General features: G+C 37.8%; 1 protein-coding gene and 1 pseudogene across 4 annotated transcripts in view; both read left to right on the top strand.

Annotated features, from left to right (window-relative positions):
* WARS2 (tryptophanyl tRNA synthetase 2, mitochondrial) overlaps positions 1–17,844 on the top strand; it is a 119,064-nt gene that overhangs the window by 1,863 nt on the left and 99,357 nt on the right. The gene's annotated exons all lie outside the window — the stretch shown is intronic.
* On the top strand, positions 10,968–11,757 carry LOC108528156 (40S ribosomal protein S3a pseudogene; annotated as a pseudogene).

Here is a 17,844-nt window from a genome sequence, read left to right as displayed (position 1 = left end):
TTGGCCTTCCTAAATAGTGGGTTAAAAGTTATTTGTTTCCTTTTACAGCATTCCATATTTTTCACATGTCTAAATTGAAGACACACTTTTTTATAACCAGAAAAAAGTTTTGAAATCATAAATCTTTATACAAATCTTTAGTCATTAATAGCATTTGTGATATTTTAGGTTTCTGGGGAAGATACTTGTCCCACAGTGCCATTATTAAAATGGCCTTAGAAAAGGACTACTAAAAATTTATGGCCACTTTTCCTGTATGTATCTTCTTTTTCTCTTGAAAAGCTTCCTTTGAAGTCAAAGGGATTTTGTGAACAGATGCAGAAATATGTGAAAGAGGCATTGGATTCTTAAACCAGATGCATTAGACATTTTTATGATATCTCATAACCTTTGTAGAAAACAAAGATTATTTTGCAAGACTATAGTATAATGGGAAAAAATGTATATTTATCATATGAATGGTTCTATCAAAACCAAGAAATAGCCATGTTAGTTTTATTGGCCTTGGCTGTGCACTTACTCCCTGAGGTGTAAAGCAAAAGTGAATGAGCCATAGCAGTGCTATGTTAGAAACTCTAACTAATAAAGTATTGTGATTCCTAGGTTGTTTTAATGGTTTTTAGTGTTTTCCTTTTTTAAAACAAAATCATGGATAAAAGCTTGGCATAGGGCATTTTGCTTATCTCAGATGCAGGCTTTTATCTCTCAAGGCCAGATGTAAACTGAAGTTGAAAATAAAAATTAGGAAGAAACAGGAGTAACAGCACATCACTCCATACTCATTATGGGATGTCTACAATTTATATGAAAACGGTTTATTTTGCCAGGTGTTGCCTGACAGAAAACTGTTGAAATCTGACAAGATGAGTGTAGTCATAGAGTCAGAGGAATTAAGATTTGACATGTTCTGTTTAAATGTTGATGGTATTAGGTAAATTTAAGCCTGTCATCATTGGCCAAACACAGAATCCATACTTCTTTAAGAACTAAGTCATGATTGTGTTGTGCAAAGAGTGAAATACTGATGGTTAGATTTTTGCAAAAATATTTGTTACTCAGTTGAAGTATGATAAAGTGTCCACGTTTTATTGCAGTTGAACATGCTTCATTATTAGCAGTTCCTAGCCTGGGTTTGGCCAGTATTCACATAATGTTCTTGCTGTTAACAATTGCCAAGTATAGCCATTAGATGAAGAATTATGCCTTTAAAAAAAGCATGGTTTAAAATTTTAGACCCTGTATTTAATTCTCACAAGACTTAAATGTTTTTAATTTTAAAATAATTTTAGATTTACAGAGTTGCAAAATTAGTACAGAGAATTTCTGTGTACCCTTCACCAAGCTTTGTCTTGAATAATCATAATACAGTTATCAAAATCAAGAAATTAATATTGGTACAATAATAGTAATTTAGCTACAGACTTAGTTCAAATTTCACTAGATTTTCACTGTCCCTCTCCTTAGTCCAAGATCAAATCCAGGATCCTACATTGCATTTTGCTTTCATGTGTTTTCTAATCTATACATTTTCTCTTTCATGACCTTGGCACTTTTGAAGAGAACTGTCAGTTATTTCGTAGAATGTCTCTCAGTTTAGGTTTGTCTGATTTTTCTTTGTGATTAGTCTGAGATTATGGATTTTTGGCAAGAATACCACGAAGAGATATTGTTCATAACAAGACCTTGAGACAGGTATTGCCACCTTATTTCAAACGTGAAGAAATAGTCTTTAGTTAGGTAACTTGCCCAATGTCACACAATGGTGGAATTAGGATGGTAAGATTTAATGTAGGCATTTCATTCCATATTTTGCAATTAGTATTTGTTACTGTAGGTTTCTGCATTGTTAATGACATTAAATTGGGGTAGTGTTCCCACTGTCTTTTAGCTTTTCTCTGCCATGTATTGTTCATGCAACATGCAACATGAGCTAATCGGCATGGTATGTGTTCAAGAGCTACTACAACCATCTGGGAATTTTGCTAGTTGATTACTCTGCCAGTTTGATGAGGTTACTTCATCTCTCGTGGCAAATAAAGGTGCTGCATGGATCCACTCTAAAGCTCCTTTTAATCTCAGTCAGTGAGTCTGTTTGTTTAAAGTGTTCTTGTGGTTGGTTGCTTTTGTGAACTGCCCTAGTTTATTATAAATGATAATAATATTTAAATTCTTTGCAAAATAGCTTTGAGCGGCTAATGAAAACTTCTGATAGTAACTGTTGAAAATATAGAGGAAGGAAGAACTGTAGCTGAATGCTAAGGATTTATGCTAGCAAATAGTACGGCAGCCATGGCCTGGAAATGCTAAAGAGAGTGATGCTGCTGACCTCCAAATTCTTGCTCAGTGTATCTTTTGAATGACTGCAAGTTATAGAAGACTTGTCTGCAGAGTCTTCTGCAATTATATCTACACACACACACAGACAAAAATATATATATATTTTGTATAAATATATTTATACAAATTTATTTATTTATTTATTTAAACATCTATTGGCCAAGCATGGTGGCTGATGCCTGTAATCCCAGCACTTTGGGAGGCCGAAGCCGGTGTATTTCTTGAGCTCAGGAATTTGAGACCAGCCTGGGCAACATAGTGAGACTTGTCTCTATAAAATATTCAAAAAATTAGTCGAGCTTAGTGGCATATGCATGTAGTCCCAGCTAGTCAGGAGACTGAGGTAAGAGAATCCCCTGAACCCCGGAAGGCTGCAGTGGGCAGTGATTGTGCCACTGCACAGTTAAGATCCTGTCGGAAAAACAAAAAAGCCCCCCAAACCCATCTGTCTGTCTGCCTGTCTCTCTCTCTGTCTCATCTATCTGTCTATCTCTATATTCCATGTCTTTTAGAAAAGGAACTAACAGCTAGTGTGTGCTATGTGCTAAAGCTTCATGGTATGTGTTACACATACTTTGTCTTACTTACTTCATACAACAATTTGTAAATATTATTCTTCCCATTTTATAAAAGAGGAAACTAAGGTTCAGAGAGTTTAGGTAATTTTCCCAAGTCACAGAGTAAGTAAATAGCAGTGACACAGTTCAAAGCTAGTCTTGCCTATGCTTTTCCCACTTTACCAGTAGTCTTTTATCAAATGAAATCTTACATGAATCCCTGTTACATAAAACAGATAAAAGCAAAGCTTTTCTGATTTAAGAAGCAGAGGAGTATTTTTAGCCCTGCTTGTTTGATTTCCCTCTCCCCCATTACCCGCCCCACTCCACAACCCATGGGCTCCTGAGACGGTGCCACACAATTTTGGATTTCTTAAGATGTAGTTTGAAAAATACTACAGCTTCCATAAATATTCAAGTAAGTTTGTTGATCAGGACCACATATGATGGATGGATTATTTTTAAGGAGCTGCACTGTAAATGAGTGGTTTGAGAGTATTTACTTTGATGTGTATGTATTTTATAACTAAAAGACTGTATTCTATTGATCTTAAGCTACATGAGAGTACATGAGATAATAGCAGTCAAACAACTTTCTTTCCTTTTCTTGCCTTCTTTCTTTTTTACAGCTTAACTTCTGCCTAACATGCTGATCTTTGTGCCCAAAGGTAATGCTTTGGATTCACTCTGTCACTGTTGTAACTAACCTAGCCTCTAGCCTCCTCACAGAGAACACTTATTCTCATTCTTTTCTTGACTCTATTCTACTGCCACCATTCAGGAGTTCAAGACTTTCTCTTCTGAAGATTACAATATGAGGCCTAAATCTTCCTCCTAAATTTCAACAGAGAAATTTATTCCTTTAGGGTAGACGCTGCTCAGCCACACTGTCAGACCCTAGATGCCGAGAGATAATTTATAGGTACAGAGATGATATGCTGACTCCAGCTTGAGTTAATTTAACTCTGCTCAGACATTTAGTTTTCTCTCTCTACCATTTCTTAACAATATCCTATCTTTTTTTCTCCAATTCAGAGGCTTCACAGATTTCCTTAACTTCTCTGCTTACTGAGCATAGCAAGGTCTTCGCACTGACCCATCACCTGAGTTCTGTTAGGTTTCTACTCATTAACCAAAATTCATCTGTAGCTTTCTTTTTTTCTTGCCATATAGTCTTCTGTTTTTTTCTAGAGCTACTCCTCCATTTCTAATTGAGAAAGTTCTAATTGAACTGACTTCTGGTTGGCTAAAGAACTGTTTTTTGTTTTTGTCTTTGTTTTTTTTTTTTTTTTTTTTTTTTTTGCCCTTTTCCTCCTAAAAAGCAGAGTGAAGCCAATCTGATTTTTAATTCATGGATATTCTTACAACTGCCGCTTCTACATCCTTTGCATTCTTTGCGGATGCACCAAACAGCATGCAAGAATGTCAGTTTCTTCTTCACATTCTTATCTTCATGTTCTGACTGTGACTCACTGAGGATGGATCCCTGAATGACCTTGGTTAGGTTGCTTCTTATCCCATTTTCTTGAGATGATAGGTGTAGATTTTTCAGTAAGGTAGTTGAAAGTATAAAATAAAATAACATCTTACTTTGTAAAACATTTTAAAGTGGAATCTATTCTCTTTAATAATATCCTATTTTAATACAGCATTTTGTAGTTTTCAGAATGCTTCACATTCTCTTTTACTCTTGAGTACAACATACAAAATTCCGCTATTTAGCCATCAAAAATTTTTACTCATTGATTAAACTTTTATTGTGCCTTCCCATGTTTTTTAACCAGTTTTGCAATGATGATGAATATAAAGTAAATATCAGTGTTCTTTCAAGTTTTACTTCAGCGACTATTATCCTATTTGTACTAAAATTAGTTTAATGTTTAATTCATTTTTGGGCCCTGGTCTGATAGTATTGTGATAATTTCAGTTATTACTAAACATAATGGTAATGGAGGTGGTGGTGATAATAGCAAACATTCATTGGATGCTTACTATGTGCCAAGCATGGTTTTAAGTATTTGACATTCATTAACTCATTTAATCCTCATAACTCAATGAGGTAGGTGTTATTAGCCCCATTTTATAGATGGTGATGTTGGGAGGTTAGATAACTAACCTAAGGTTACATAGCTAGCAAGTGCCGGAACCAAAATGTAAACCCAGCTAGCCTGATTCCAAACCCTGTGCACTAACTACAATGATGATAAATTCTGAAACAAAGTACACATGTTAATTTGCTGATAACTGCCTTGTAACTTTTAAATCTGTTCTATGAAAGCCACTTATATGTCTTGCCATGGTGATATGTAGAGTAGAAATTATAAATCATCCTTTGTTGTTGCTATTCTTACAGTCTTGTTTGGCTCAATGAATTATGAGAAAGAAGCAAAGCTGTCTTGTAAATTTATCTCCATGTCTCTATTTGGCTACTACCACTAGGATTACCTTGTATAAAATAAGGGCTTTTAACACATGAGTCCCAAGGTGCATGTAGGAAGTTCTATTTATACACAGTCTATAGCTAAAAGGTCAACCTGCACAGAGCCCTGCAGGCAGAGGAGAGGTGGTGAGAGCTAAAGCTGATGGATGACCAGGGGACCAGTATCTAGGGTCTAGTTGGGATTTATGGCTAGAGTGCTTTCTTCAAGAAGTAGCAGAAGTACAAAGTGGGGAATATGAAAATATATGAAAAGGTGGGGAATATGAAAATAGTGTTGTGGGCCATTTCTGCAAGGGGCAAGGAAGAATTTGATTCTAAAAGATTGCCTTTGAAGGAGTTCTTAAAGAGGTCTTTAATTCATTAATTATAGAGTATTAAGGTGAGTATATTAATATATTAGAATAATGATGAGGCTTTAAAATTAGCAATATTGAACAGAATTCATTTTATACATCAAACAAAGAGCTTCTCATGAACTTTTTGTCATACTCCTCATGAACAGAGACTTTGCATGGAGTGGTCAACTTTATCATATGAATAAAGCCTACTCTTTATTCACCACGTTACTTTGGACCCTTTTGGGAAGCAGGAGAATATAAAAGTGAAGGAAAATGGAGCTGTTTACTCAAATCCCAGATTTGGATTCCTGTCCTCCCATGGGGAGAATGCTCTGAGCAGCCAGTTCATAAATTTGCTGGAAAAGAGAAGAGGCTTCTTGGGCTGAGGGTGAGTGTGCAGTGCGAAGTTGGAGTCCCAAGGGAGATGTTAAGGACCAGACTGTGTGGAACCCTTGCCAGTCAGGGGGAGAGAGCCAGATTGGCCCCCCGACTATGGCTACTAGTTACCTGGCAAACTTTGGCTTTTCCCATGGCTGGCAACCTTCCAGCTACTCCCATGCCACTAAGCTATGAGACATCCAGACTCAATAACTTATTAGAGACCCAATTTCATAGGGGATAAACATTCACACAAGCATTGTACTAAGTTGACTGGCTCTTCATTAAGAGGAAGTGTGGGAAAATAGATCATGCATGACTATTTGGATCAGCCAGGCCTGGCTCCACCACCACATTTTAAATGTGATTCCAGGCAGTTTTTTGACCTCACTAAACCTCAGTTGTCTCATGTACGACATGTTAATAATACTCCTCGCATTGTAGGAATTTTATGTAGATTTGAAATCCTACCATATATAAAGTTCCTTGGCTACCGCACAGCACCTGGTAAGTCCTCCCTGCTTGATGATGACTTCTTCAATAATATAGAATTCTATCCAGCAACCTTTCTCTTTTTTATCACTCTTAGTAGGATTTTTCCCATTGCCATACTATTCTTCCCCCTCTACCACAACCCCCAAAATCAGTCTGACTATGTTAATCTCCCAAAAGCAGAGTTCTAATTATGTTGTTCCCTTGCTGAGAAGCCTGTGGGGGTTTCTGATAAAGTCCAGACTTCCCACAGAACGTTTAAAACTTTGCACAGTCCGGATCCAAAATACCTCTCTAGACCATTGCTATCTTACATAGATCCTTTGCCCTAAAATTCACAAAATTTCCAAGTTTCCTCAGAGCGACTCCCTTTTACTTCCTTGTTAATGCCATTACCTCTTCTTGGAAAGGCCTTTCTTCCTATCCTTATCTGTCTGTATTCTATCATTCTTTAAAAACAAAACAGAAATATGTACAGCTTTCTGCAGTATCAATTATACCACAATGAAGTGTTTTAAAACAAACAGCAACAAAAAAAAATCTCATATATAGGTTCTAAAAACTTTGTTCTGAAGCTGGAAATGATTGCTTCCATTTTGAAATTTTATAGGACATTGTATCTTTCTTATAGAAAAAAAATACATCCTTTATATTCTGTCTTTGTGTATAGGCATTTGCTTTAAGATAGATGGAAGAGCATGCTCTTTTTCATTTAGACCTTTTGTGAATACCTCAGCAGAAAACAGTTTAGTGTGCACCATACCACAGGTACAGCATAGGTTGCTACTCAACAGGCAGACCTCACCAGGCAGTATGTTTCTAGAGGCCACCACCAGTCATGAAAGACAGGAAGATTCTTCCTGTTGAGCCCTGGCTGTGATAACTATGTGTGTGAGAAAATGAGTTATTATAATAATAGAGATTTAATTCTTAAATCTTTGGCATAATAACTCCTATTACAGAAGGAGCTCAATAAGTATTTAATGAGTGAATGAATTCAGTGAAAAAAAATCAATGAGACAACACATGAGACAGTGCATGGTGTTGTCATCAAGGAGATTGTTGAACTTAAACCATACATTTTTGTGTGCATTTTTATTTTTTTAATTACAAAAGATGTGTAATGTTTGTTGCAGTTAATAAGTGATCTTATTGCCCCAAGTATCCATATGTTTATAAATGATTGGAAGGTCATACCAATCATTTAGAGAAAATTTAGAGAAAATTTATTTCAACAGTTTTCTCTAAGAGGGTATGAATTTCAAACTTCTTGCTTAACTGACTTTTTTTGCCACTCTGGCCCTAATAGTATTTTTCACATGTACCACTAATTATACTAGGGTTTGCCAACTCTTTATATTATACTGAGGTTTGTTACATTTGTATATAGAAAAGTGTAGACATACTCAGGATTAAGATGAAAAGATTTTAAGTATGGTTTTGCCTCAAAGGACTGTCTAGTTCATAAATGTGCCATATTATCTATATAACCACTGATATGGTATTTGCTTTTATAATCAAGAGTATGCTTTCTTCCACTTACAAAGTAAATAAAAAGCTCATTGATTGTATTGACATTGCCTTTTTTTTTTTTTTCTCATTTACCTACCTTAAGCTCTGTTTAAGCAACCTGTCAAACCATGCGTAGCACTTTTGCTCTGTAGATCTTGGTATGCCCTGCATAGATTGAGAAAATAGCCCTAGGTCTCACTGCACCTTTACACGATATAGACAGGCCATTTGTAAGCTAATGCAACTTCATTTTTCTTTGCACCTTGATAAATGCAGGGAAATGTGATTCAAACAGATTTTATATCTATATAACCAAGGTTTTGCAAAGAATTTATATTTTCTTCTTTTAAAGTGGCCAGTGATATTATAGTAGTTGGTCAGGAAAGCTTTTTTGCAATGCTTGCTTACCAAATTGTCATTACATGTTTAATAAAACCTTAAATCGTGCTATATCGTATCTGTTAGAGAGAATGGGATTTTTTTTTTTTTTTTTTTTTTTTTTTTTTGAGATAGATTATCGCTCTGTTGCCCAGGCTGGAGTGCAGTGGTGCAGTCAGAGCTCACTGCAGCCTTGATGTCCTGGACTCAAGTGATCCTCCTTGTGATACTCACCTTCCTGTGTAGCTGGGACTACAGGCACAGGCCACCACATTTGGCTAATTTTTTTGTTTTTTATTAAACGCAAGGTCTCACTATGCTGTCCAGTCTGATCTCAAGCTCCTGGGCTCAAATGGTTCTCCTGCCTTAGCCTCCCAAAGTGTTGAGATTACAGGTATGAGCCACTCTGCCTGGCCAAGAGGACAGGTTTGGTTGCAGCATGTATCTGGTAAATCTATGTCTAACTGTATTCAGGCTGCTATAACAAAATACCATAGACTAGGTATCATAAACAACAGGCATTTATTTGTCACAGTTCTGGAGGCTGGGAAGTCCAAGATCAAGGTGCTGACACATTCCATGTCTGGTGAGGGCTTCCTTCCTGGTTCATTCTCTGAGATCTTTTTTATGAGGGCGCTGATCACCTCCCAAAAGCCCCATCTTCTAATGCCATTACATTGGGAATTAGGTTCCAACGTATGAATTTTGGGAGGACACAAACGTTCTCTTGCAGTCTGTGACTACAGTGGCCAGACATCTTGTAAAATCCAGAACCAGTTATACTTTATAACCATAAATCTTTAAAGTGTCTTTGAAATTTCAGTGTTTCAGCATCCACCTGACATCTCCTGCACTGTTTCTCACATTCTAAAATAGAACAAAACTTCTTTAGCAGACCACATTCCCTTAATTTTGACTGAAAATATATTAACATATCTATGACTAAAATAGAGACAGAGTTTGCCCTCTTGTCTTTCTTTTCCATCTAGCTAGCAGGGTTTTTGGTCAGGCTTCCATTATACCTGTCTTTTGGAAAGTCAGATGCTTACCTTTAGACCAACCATGTGGATATAGGGTCAGCCAGTTTCCATTTTGACCACAAGTTAGAAGGAATGGGGAATGAGAGGGGTGGCTGTTCAAAAAGGAGTAACAAAGCCATGACCACTGATGGGATTACTGTCAGCTGGATACCATTTAAATTGCATTTTCTACAGGGAGATCATTAATAATAAAGCATGTACATTGCAGGGGTGGGGGGATAGGAGTGGGTGGGTGGCGGGGAATGTTAAATCAAGCTTTTTTAAACTTCTCTCAGTTCAAACCCTGGGGAAGAGACCAGAGTTGAGGAATTAAAAAAGGGAGACAGAGATGGCAGAAGAATCATTAGAGTGTAGATCTAAGGATTCCAAGGGGGTAGAGAATGTCAAGAAGAAGAAATGAAGAGCAAGATAGTGACATGGTAAGATAAAGACTAAAAATTATCCATTAGAATTTAACCTATAATCCCAGCACTTTGGGAGGCTGAGGTGGGTGGATCACCTGAGGAGTTTGAGACAAGCCTGGCCAACATAGTGAAACACCATCTCTACTAAAAAATACAAAAATTACAGGCCAGTGGTTGTGGGTGCCTATAACCCTAGGGGTAGGAGAATAGCTTGAACCTAGGAGGTGGAGGTTGCAGTGAGCCAAGATCGCACCACTGCACTCCAGCCTGGGCAACAGAGCAAGACTCCATCTCAAAAAAAAAAATAAAAAAAAAAAGAATTTACAGTTGGTATCATCACTAAAGACATTAGCAACAAAAGCTTTAGAAGAGTTATTGGTGAAGAACTTCAGTTACAATGAGAGAAAAGGTGAGAAAGTGAGTATTGCTCTTTTGAAGATCCTGATTGAGAAGGGAGTAAGCAGGCGAAGGGAGCTATAAAGAATGGCCTTACCAAAAATTTTCTTGAAGGTAAGGTCTTTTGGGATGAAAGAAACTTGAACATGACTGTTAGAGCAAGTAAAGATGGGGAGATTGACGATACAGGAAAGAGATGGAAAGAAATGGGAAAAAATTTGTCCAGAGCAAATGATTGAACACTAGGAGAGTGGGAGAAAGGTAGAGGTAGGTGTGGGTCTAGGTAAGTTTGCTGAGAATGGCGTGGGAAATCAAGGAGCTCCAAACCCTGCTGAGCATCATTCTCTCAGATGGCTTTAGTCCTGAGGTGATGGTTATAGGTTAGTGGGTTTGTGTATGGGTTCTGCAATCAGTTTCCTTGCATTCAAACAAAAGTTCTTCCATTCAATAAATGTGTATCCTTGGGCAAGTTACTGAGCCTCTCTGTACCTCATTTTCATTTATAACATGGAGAAGAACATCAAGATAAAAGCTTGAGCTAGCCTGCCAGGATTTGGAGCTAGTAAGCGCTACTGCTTACTGGCAGTGTGACCTTGTGAAGTCACTTGATTTTTCTGTGCCTTAATTTTTTTTTCATCCGTAAAACAGAGACCATAATAGTATATACCTCAGTTTTTGGCTCTCTGAGCAGTACCATGGCGGTTGGCAAGAACAAGTGCCTTATAAAAGGCGGCAAAAAGGGAGCCAAGAAGAAAGTGGTTGATCCATTTTCTAAGAAGGATTGGTATGATGTGAAAGCACTTGCTATGTTCAATGTAAGAAATATTGGAAAGATGCTAGTCAGCAGGACCCAAGGAATCAAAATTGCATCTGATGGCTTCAAGGGTTGTGTGTTTGAAGTGAGTCTTATTGATTTGCAGAATGATGAAGTTGCATTTAGAAAATTCAAGCTAATTACTGAAGACATTCAGGGCAAAAACTACCTAACATCCATGGCATGGATCTTACCCGTGACAAAATGTGTTCTATGGTCAAAAAATGGCAGACAATGATTGAAGCTCACATTGATGTCAAGACTACTGATGGTTACTTGCTTCATTTGTTCTGTGTTGGTTTCACTAAAAAATGCAACAATCAGATACGGAAGACCACTTATGCTCAGCACCAACAGGTCCTCCAAATCCGGAAGAAGATGATGGAAATCATGACCTGAGAGGTGCAGAAAATGACTTGAAATAAGTGGTCAATAAATTGATTCCAGACAGTAATGGAAAAGACATAGAAAAGGCTTGCCAATCTATTTATCCTCTCTATGATGTCTTCGTTAGAAAAGTAAAAATGCTGAAGAAGCCCAAGTTTGAATTGGGAAAACTTATGGAGCTTCATGGTGAAGGTAGCAGTTTTGGAAAAGTCACTGGGGACAAGACAGGTGCTAAAGTTGAACGAACTGCTGTATATGAACCACCAGTCCAAGAATCTGTTTGAAGTTCAGACTTATAATAGTGGCAAATAAAAAGTCCTCTATTTGTGGGAAAAAAAACAAAAAAAACCAAAAACAAATAGTATCTACCTCAGAGTGTTACCATGAGTGTGAGAATTCAATGAGTTAATATTTTGTAACTATGCAGAACAGTGCTAGGCACACTGTAGGTATTATGTAGGTTTTTAAAAAGGGTTTTATAAGCAGGGTTGAGAGCCTCATTGAAATTAGAAATCGCAAATTAGATTTGGAACAAAATTCTGCATTATTTTGAGATTTTTTTTTTTCCCCAAAACTGCTCAGCTAGTAAGGGGTATAAGTGAAGAATGAGTTATTTACCCTTGATCCACGATTGGAGTGTTTGTCTTGGCTATTGGTACACTGTGGCAAGGGGAGCTGAGGTTGCTCGGGAGAACATAGTCCAAGTGATGACCTTGGGGCCAGGCTGGGTAGGGAAGAAGAGAAGACAGGTAGGGAGTGCGTATCAGCAAAAAATGGAAAAACCAAAGGCTGTGATTTCTTAATAAGCTTGAAGAGCACATATAGTGGGAATTAGAGAATGAAAGCGTTAAAAGGTAGAAGGTTGCAGACTGAGTAGAATATTGACATGATTTCAAAAATGGAGAAATGCTGTGTAATGGCAAGGCCCAGGGTATAACATGGGAATAAAGGATTGAGGTTGAGGAGATCCAACAAATGTATTGAATGCTAGTGTATTGGATGAGTAGTCTACCTGATAATTGAACTCTCTTGGAGAATAGAATTTGAGGCAGAGAGACAGCCAGCTTCCTAATCCTTTAATCAGTTTAGAAGAGTATTCAAGAGGTGGAAAGATAACAACAGAGGCCTGAATAAGTGTAAATATCTACTCTTCTCTCGTTTGTGTAGTCATGTAAAACTTTTTGGACCCATTGTCTCCTGAATGATTAAAAGACCCTGTTCAGTGGAGGATTATTTGAAAATGTCACCTGATGAATTCTGTCCTCATCTCTAATTCATGAGAGTAATAAAGTTGTGAGTATTTTATAGTATTGATTCAACAAGTATTTAGTGAATACTTATTATGTGGTAGGTATTGGAGATAGACCACTGAAAAACAGAAATCTTAAATTCCAGTAGGAGAGACAGACAACAAGTAATTAAGATATATAGTATGTTAGATAATAGTGATATGGAGAATAAAACAAAGCAGGAGTCAGGAGGTGGGGAGCCAAAGGGTATCACAGTTGTAAATTGGGTGGTCAGCAGAGGCCTCCAAGAAGGTGACTTTTAATGGAAGACCTGAAGGTGGTGAGAACATGTACAAAGTAGATATCTGAGGGAAGAGGATGCGAGGAAGAGGAAAGAAGAATGGAAAAGCCACGAGGTGGGGGCTAAACTGTCATGTTTGAAGACCAGCATAGAAGCCAGTATGGCTGCAGGAGAGTGAGCATTTTCTGTAACAAATACTATAATAGCACTTACTATGTGTTGGATACTTTTCTAAATACTTCACAAGTATTAACTCATTTAATTGTTATAACAACCCTATAAGACGGTACAGATGAGGATCTGTGAAACAGATGTTAAATAACTTGCCACACAAGCAACAGAATACACACAGCTAACAAGGGTGAAGAGCCAGGACCTTAACCTTGGAGTGGTTTGCATTATGCTGTTCATTATAGTAATAATATACGAAGTCAGATGGCTAATAGGAGGGTGGACGTTGGGAGGTCAGTTGTATAGAACCTTAGAATAAATTGTAAAGACTTTGACTTTTTCTGGCATTAAATTGGGAAGTCATGGGAAGGTTTTGTGTGGGAGAATAGCGTGATATGATGTAAGTTTTAAAGTCTCACTCTGGTTATCATGTTAAAAATAGAATATAGAGGAACAAGAGTAGAAGCAAGGAGACCAGGTAAGAGGCTACAGGATTCAAGCAAGAGATGATGGTGGCTTGGACTAGGGTGAGTGGTGAAGATGGTTTCATGAGGCGTGATCAGGTTCTGGATATTTATTTTATTTTTGTATTTTATTTCATGTCATTTCATTTCATTCAATTTTTTGAGACAGAGCCTCACTCTGTCACCCAGGCTGGAGTGCAGTGGCGCTATCTTGGGTCACTGCAAACTCCACCTCCTGGATTCAAGCAATTCTCCTGCCTCCGCCTCCCAAGTAGCTGGGACTACAGGAGCGCGCCATGCCTGACTAATTTTTGTATTTTTAGTAGAGACAGGGTTTCACTGTGTTGGTCAGGCTGGTCTCAAAATCCTGAGTTCAAGTGATCTGCCCACCTTGGCCTCCCAAAGCATTGGGATTACAAGCATGAGCCACCACACCCGGCAATGGATATTTATTTTAAAGCTAGAGCAAATAAGATTTTCTGACTAATTAGATGGAAGATGAAAGAAACAAAACAGTCAATGATGATTCCAAAGTTTCTGGCCAGAGCAACTGAAAGAATGAATTTGCAATTTACTGAGATAGAAAATAATGCAACAGTAACAAGATTTTGGGAGGGAAGATCAGGGGTTATCAGGAGTTAAGTTTTAGGCAAATGGAGTTTAGATGCTTTGTGAACATCTAAGTGGAAATGTCAGGTAGGCAGTTACACATGTGAGAGCAAAGCTTAGGGGAGAGGTATAGATGGAGATGTACATTTGAGAGTCCACTGTATAGACTGTGCTGAAAGCCTTGAGATAGGGTGTGATTATCTGTGCAGCAGGTTTAGAAAGAGAAGAGAAGAGAGGAGTGGAGGGGAAGGATGGGAGGGGAGGGTGGGAGGGGAGGAGTGGTTCGAGTACTGAGCCTGTGAACATTCCAACATTAAGAGGCTGGGATGATGAGAACCAGACAAGATCTATTATCCAGATAAGTATAAGATAAGTAGGAAGTGGTGCTCTTGCACATAGTCAAAAACACCCTCCCCGCAACACACACGTCTTATATGTAGATGGAGTGTTGAGGAGTATCAACTACTTTTCTTCACCAATTACCATAGTCTCTGCTTGCAGGCAGGTTTAATTGGGAAGCCAAATTATTAAGTAAGATAGCTTGATGGGTATGGAATCAGAGCAAAGGGAGTTCACTGAAGCACCTCATTGGCTAAGGTAATCAAGCTATCATTATCCAAAGATCCATCTCCAGTATGGGACACACCTGTTCCTTGGGCAACATATTGCTGGCCTGTGCCATAGTGCCAACTCACTTGGGCAGTTCTTTAAAACCCAAGGCCAAAGTTTTCCCAGTAGAGCTTCTTTTTTAAAGCTTCCACCCCTCAAGGGGACATATTCTGTCTTTAGATATGTTAATGTGCCTCATTTTGTTTCTCTAAGTGTATTAAGTCTGGTCCTTAGAGTTCTTACACTTTTCGAGGGGGGAGGGTGGGGTCACTATTTCCTTTGATTAAAATGTTGACCTTCTATCTTGAAAAATGTGTGTATGCATTCTCAAAACTGCATACAGTTTCACAAGTTCATAAACCCAAGTTAAGAACTCCTACATTTTTTTCCTATCCTCAGAGAGCTGATTTTTTCTTCTCAATTTCTCTTACTATTCTTTTATTTTTCTCCCTCACCCCCCTCGCATCCATTTCCCCAATTCCCCAGAGTCCATTCTGTCATTCTTATGCCATTGTGTCTTCATAGTTTAGCTACCACTTGTGAGAACATACTGTGTTTGATTTTCCCATTCATGAGTTACTTCACTTAGAAGACTGTTCTCCAACTTCATCCAGGTTGATGTGAATGCCATTATTTAGTTCCTTTTTATGGCTGAGTAGTATTCCATGGTATATATACCACATTTTCTTTACCCACTTGGTTGATGGGCAGTTAAGCTGGTTCCATATTTTTGCGATTGTGAATTGTGCTGCTGTAAACATGTGTGCCTACATGTCTTTTTCATAAAAATGACTTCTTTTCCTCTGGGCAGATATCCAGTAGTGGGATTGCTGGATCAAATGGTAGTTCTGCTTTTAATTCTTTAAGGAATCTTCATAGTGTTTTCCATAGTGGTTGTACTAGTTTACATTCCCACCAGCAGTGTAAAACTGTTCTTTCTCACCACATCCACGCCAACATCTATTACTTTTTGATTTTTAAATTATGGCCATTCTTGCAGGAGTAAGGTGGTATCACATTGTGGTTTTGGTTTGCATTTCCCTGATAATTACTAATTTTTATTTTAGCGTTTTTCCATGTGCTTATGGCCATTTGTATACCTTCTTTTGAGAATTGTCTATTCATGTCCTTAGCCCACTTTTTGATGGGATTGATTGCTTTTTTCTTGCTGATTTGCTTGAGTTCTTTGTAGATTCTGGATATTAGTCCTTTGTCAGGTATATAGATTCTGAAGATTTTCTTCCATACTGTGAGCTGTCTGTTTACTCTGCTGATTATTGCTTTTGCTGTGTAGGCACTTTTTAGTTTAATTAAGTCCCATCTATTTATCTCGGTTTCTGTTGCATTTGCTTTTGGGCACTTGCTCATGAATTCTTTGCCTAGGCCAATATCTAGGAGAATTTTTCTGATGTTATCTCCTAGAATTTTTAGGTTTCAGGTCTCAGATTTAAGTCTTTGATCAATCTTGAGTTGATTTTTGTATAAGGTGGGAGATGAGGATCCAGTTTCATTATTCTACATGTGGCTTGCCAATTATCCCACCACCATTTGTTGAATAGGGTGTCCTTTCCTCACTTTATGTTTTTATGTGCTTTCTCGAAAATCAGTTGGCTGTAAGTATTTAGCTTTATTTCTGGGTTCTCTATTCCATTCCATTGTACTACGTGCCTGTTTTTATACTAGTATTATGCTGTTTTGGTAATTCTAACCTTGTAGTAGTTTGAAGTTGGGTAATGTGATGCCTCCAGATTTGTTCTTTTTGCCTGGTCTTACTTTGGCTATGTGGGCTCTTTTTTTGTTACATAAGAATTTTGGATTGTTTTTTATAGTTCTGTGAAGAGTGTTGGTGGTATTTTGATGGGAATTGCATTGAATTTATAGATCGCTTTTGGCAGAATGGTCATTTTTACAATATTGATTCTACCCATTCATGAACATGGGATGTGTTTCCATTTGTTTGTGTCATCTCTGATTTCCTTCAGCAGTATTTCATCATTTTCCTTGTAGAGATCTTTCATCTCTTAGGGTTAGGTATATTCCTAAGAATTTTATTTTATTGCAGCTGTTGTAAAAGGGGTTGAATTCTTGATTTGATTCTCAGCTTGATTGCTATTGGTGTATAGCAGTGCTACTGATTTATGTACATTGATTTTGTATCTGAAACTTTACTGAATTCATTTATTAGATCTAGGACCTTTTGGATGAGTCTTTTTTTTTTTAATTTTTTTTTTTTTAATTATACTTTAAGTTCTAGGGTACATGTGCACAATGTGCAAGTTTGTTAAATATATATACTTGTGCCATGTTGGTGTGCTGTACCCATCAACTCGTCAGCACCCATCAACTCATCATTTACATCAGGTATAACTCCCAATGCAATCCCTCCCGCCTCCCCCCTCCCCATCATAGGCCCCGGAGTGTGATGTTCCCCTTCCCGAGTCCAAGTGATCTCATTGTTCAGTTCCCACCTATGAGTGAGAACATGTGGTGTTTGGTTTTCTGTTCTTGCAATAGTTTGCTGAGAATGATGGTTTCCAGCTGCATCCACGTCCCTACAAAGGACACAAACTCATCCTTTTTTATGGCTGCATAGTATTCCATAGTGTATATGTGCCACATTTTCTTAATCCAGTCTGTCACTGGTGGACATTTGGGTTGATTCCAAGTCTTTGCTATTGTGAATAGCGCCGCAGTGAACATACGTGTGCATGTGTCTTTGTAGCAGCATGATTTATAATCCTTTGGGTATATACCCAGTAATGGGATGGCTGGGTCATATGGTACATCTAGTTCTAGATCCTTGAGGAAATGCCATACTGTTTTCCATAATGGTTGAACTAGTTTCCAATCCCACCAACAGTGTAAAAGTGTTCCTATTTCTCCACATCCTCTCCAGCACCTGTTGTTTCCTGACTTTTTAATGATTGCCATTCTAACTGGTGTGAGATGATATCTCATTGTGGTTTTGATTTGCATTTCTCTGATGGC

The sequence above is a fragment of the Rhinopithecus bieti genome, unplaced genomic scaffold, assembly GCF_001698545.2.
Source record: "Rhinopithecus bieti isolate Rb0 unplaced genomic scaffold, ASM169854v2 scaffold_3040, whole genome shotgun sequence".
NCBI classification, from domain to species: domain Eukaryota; kingdom Metazoa; phylum Chordata; class Mammalia; order Primates; family Cercopithecidae; genus Rhinopithecus; species Rhinopithecus bieti.
The sequence above is the reverse complement of the archived record's forward strand: the minus strand, read 5'-3'. Positions and strand labels throughout refer to the sequence as shown.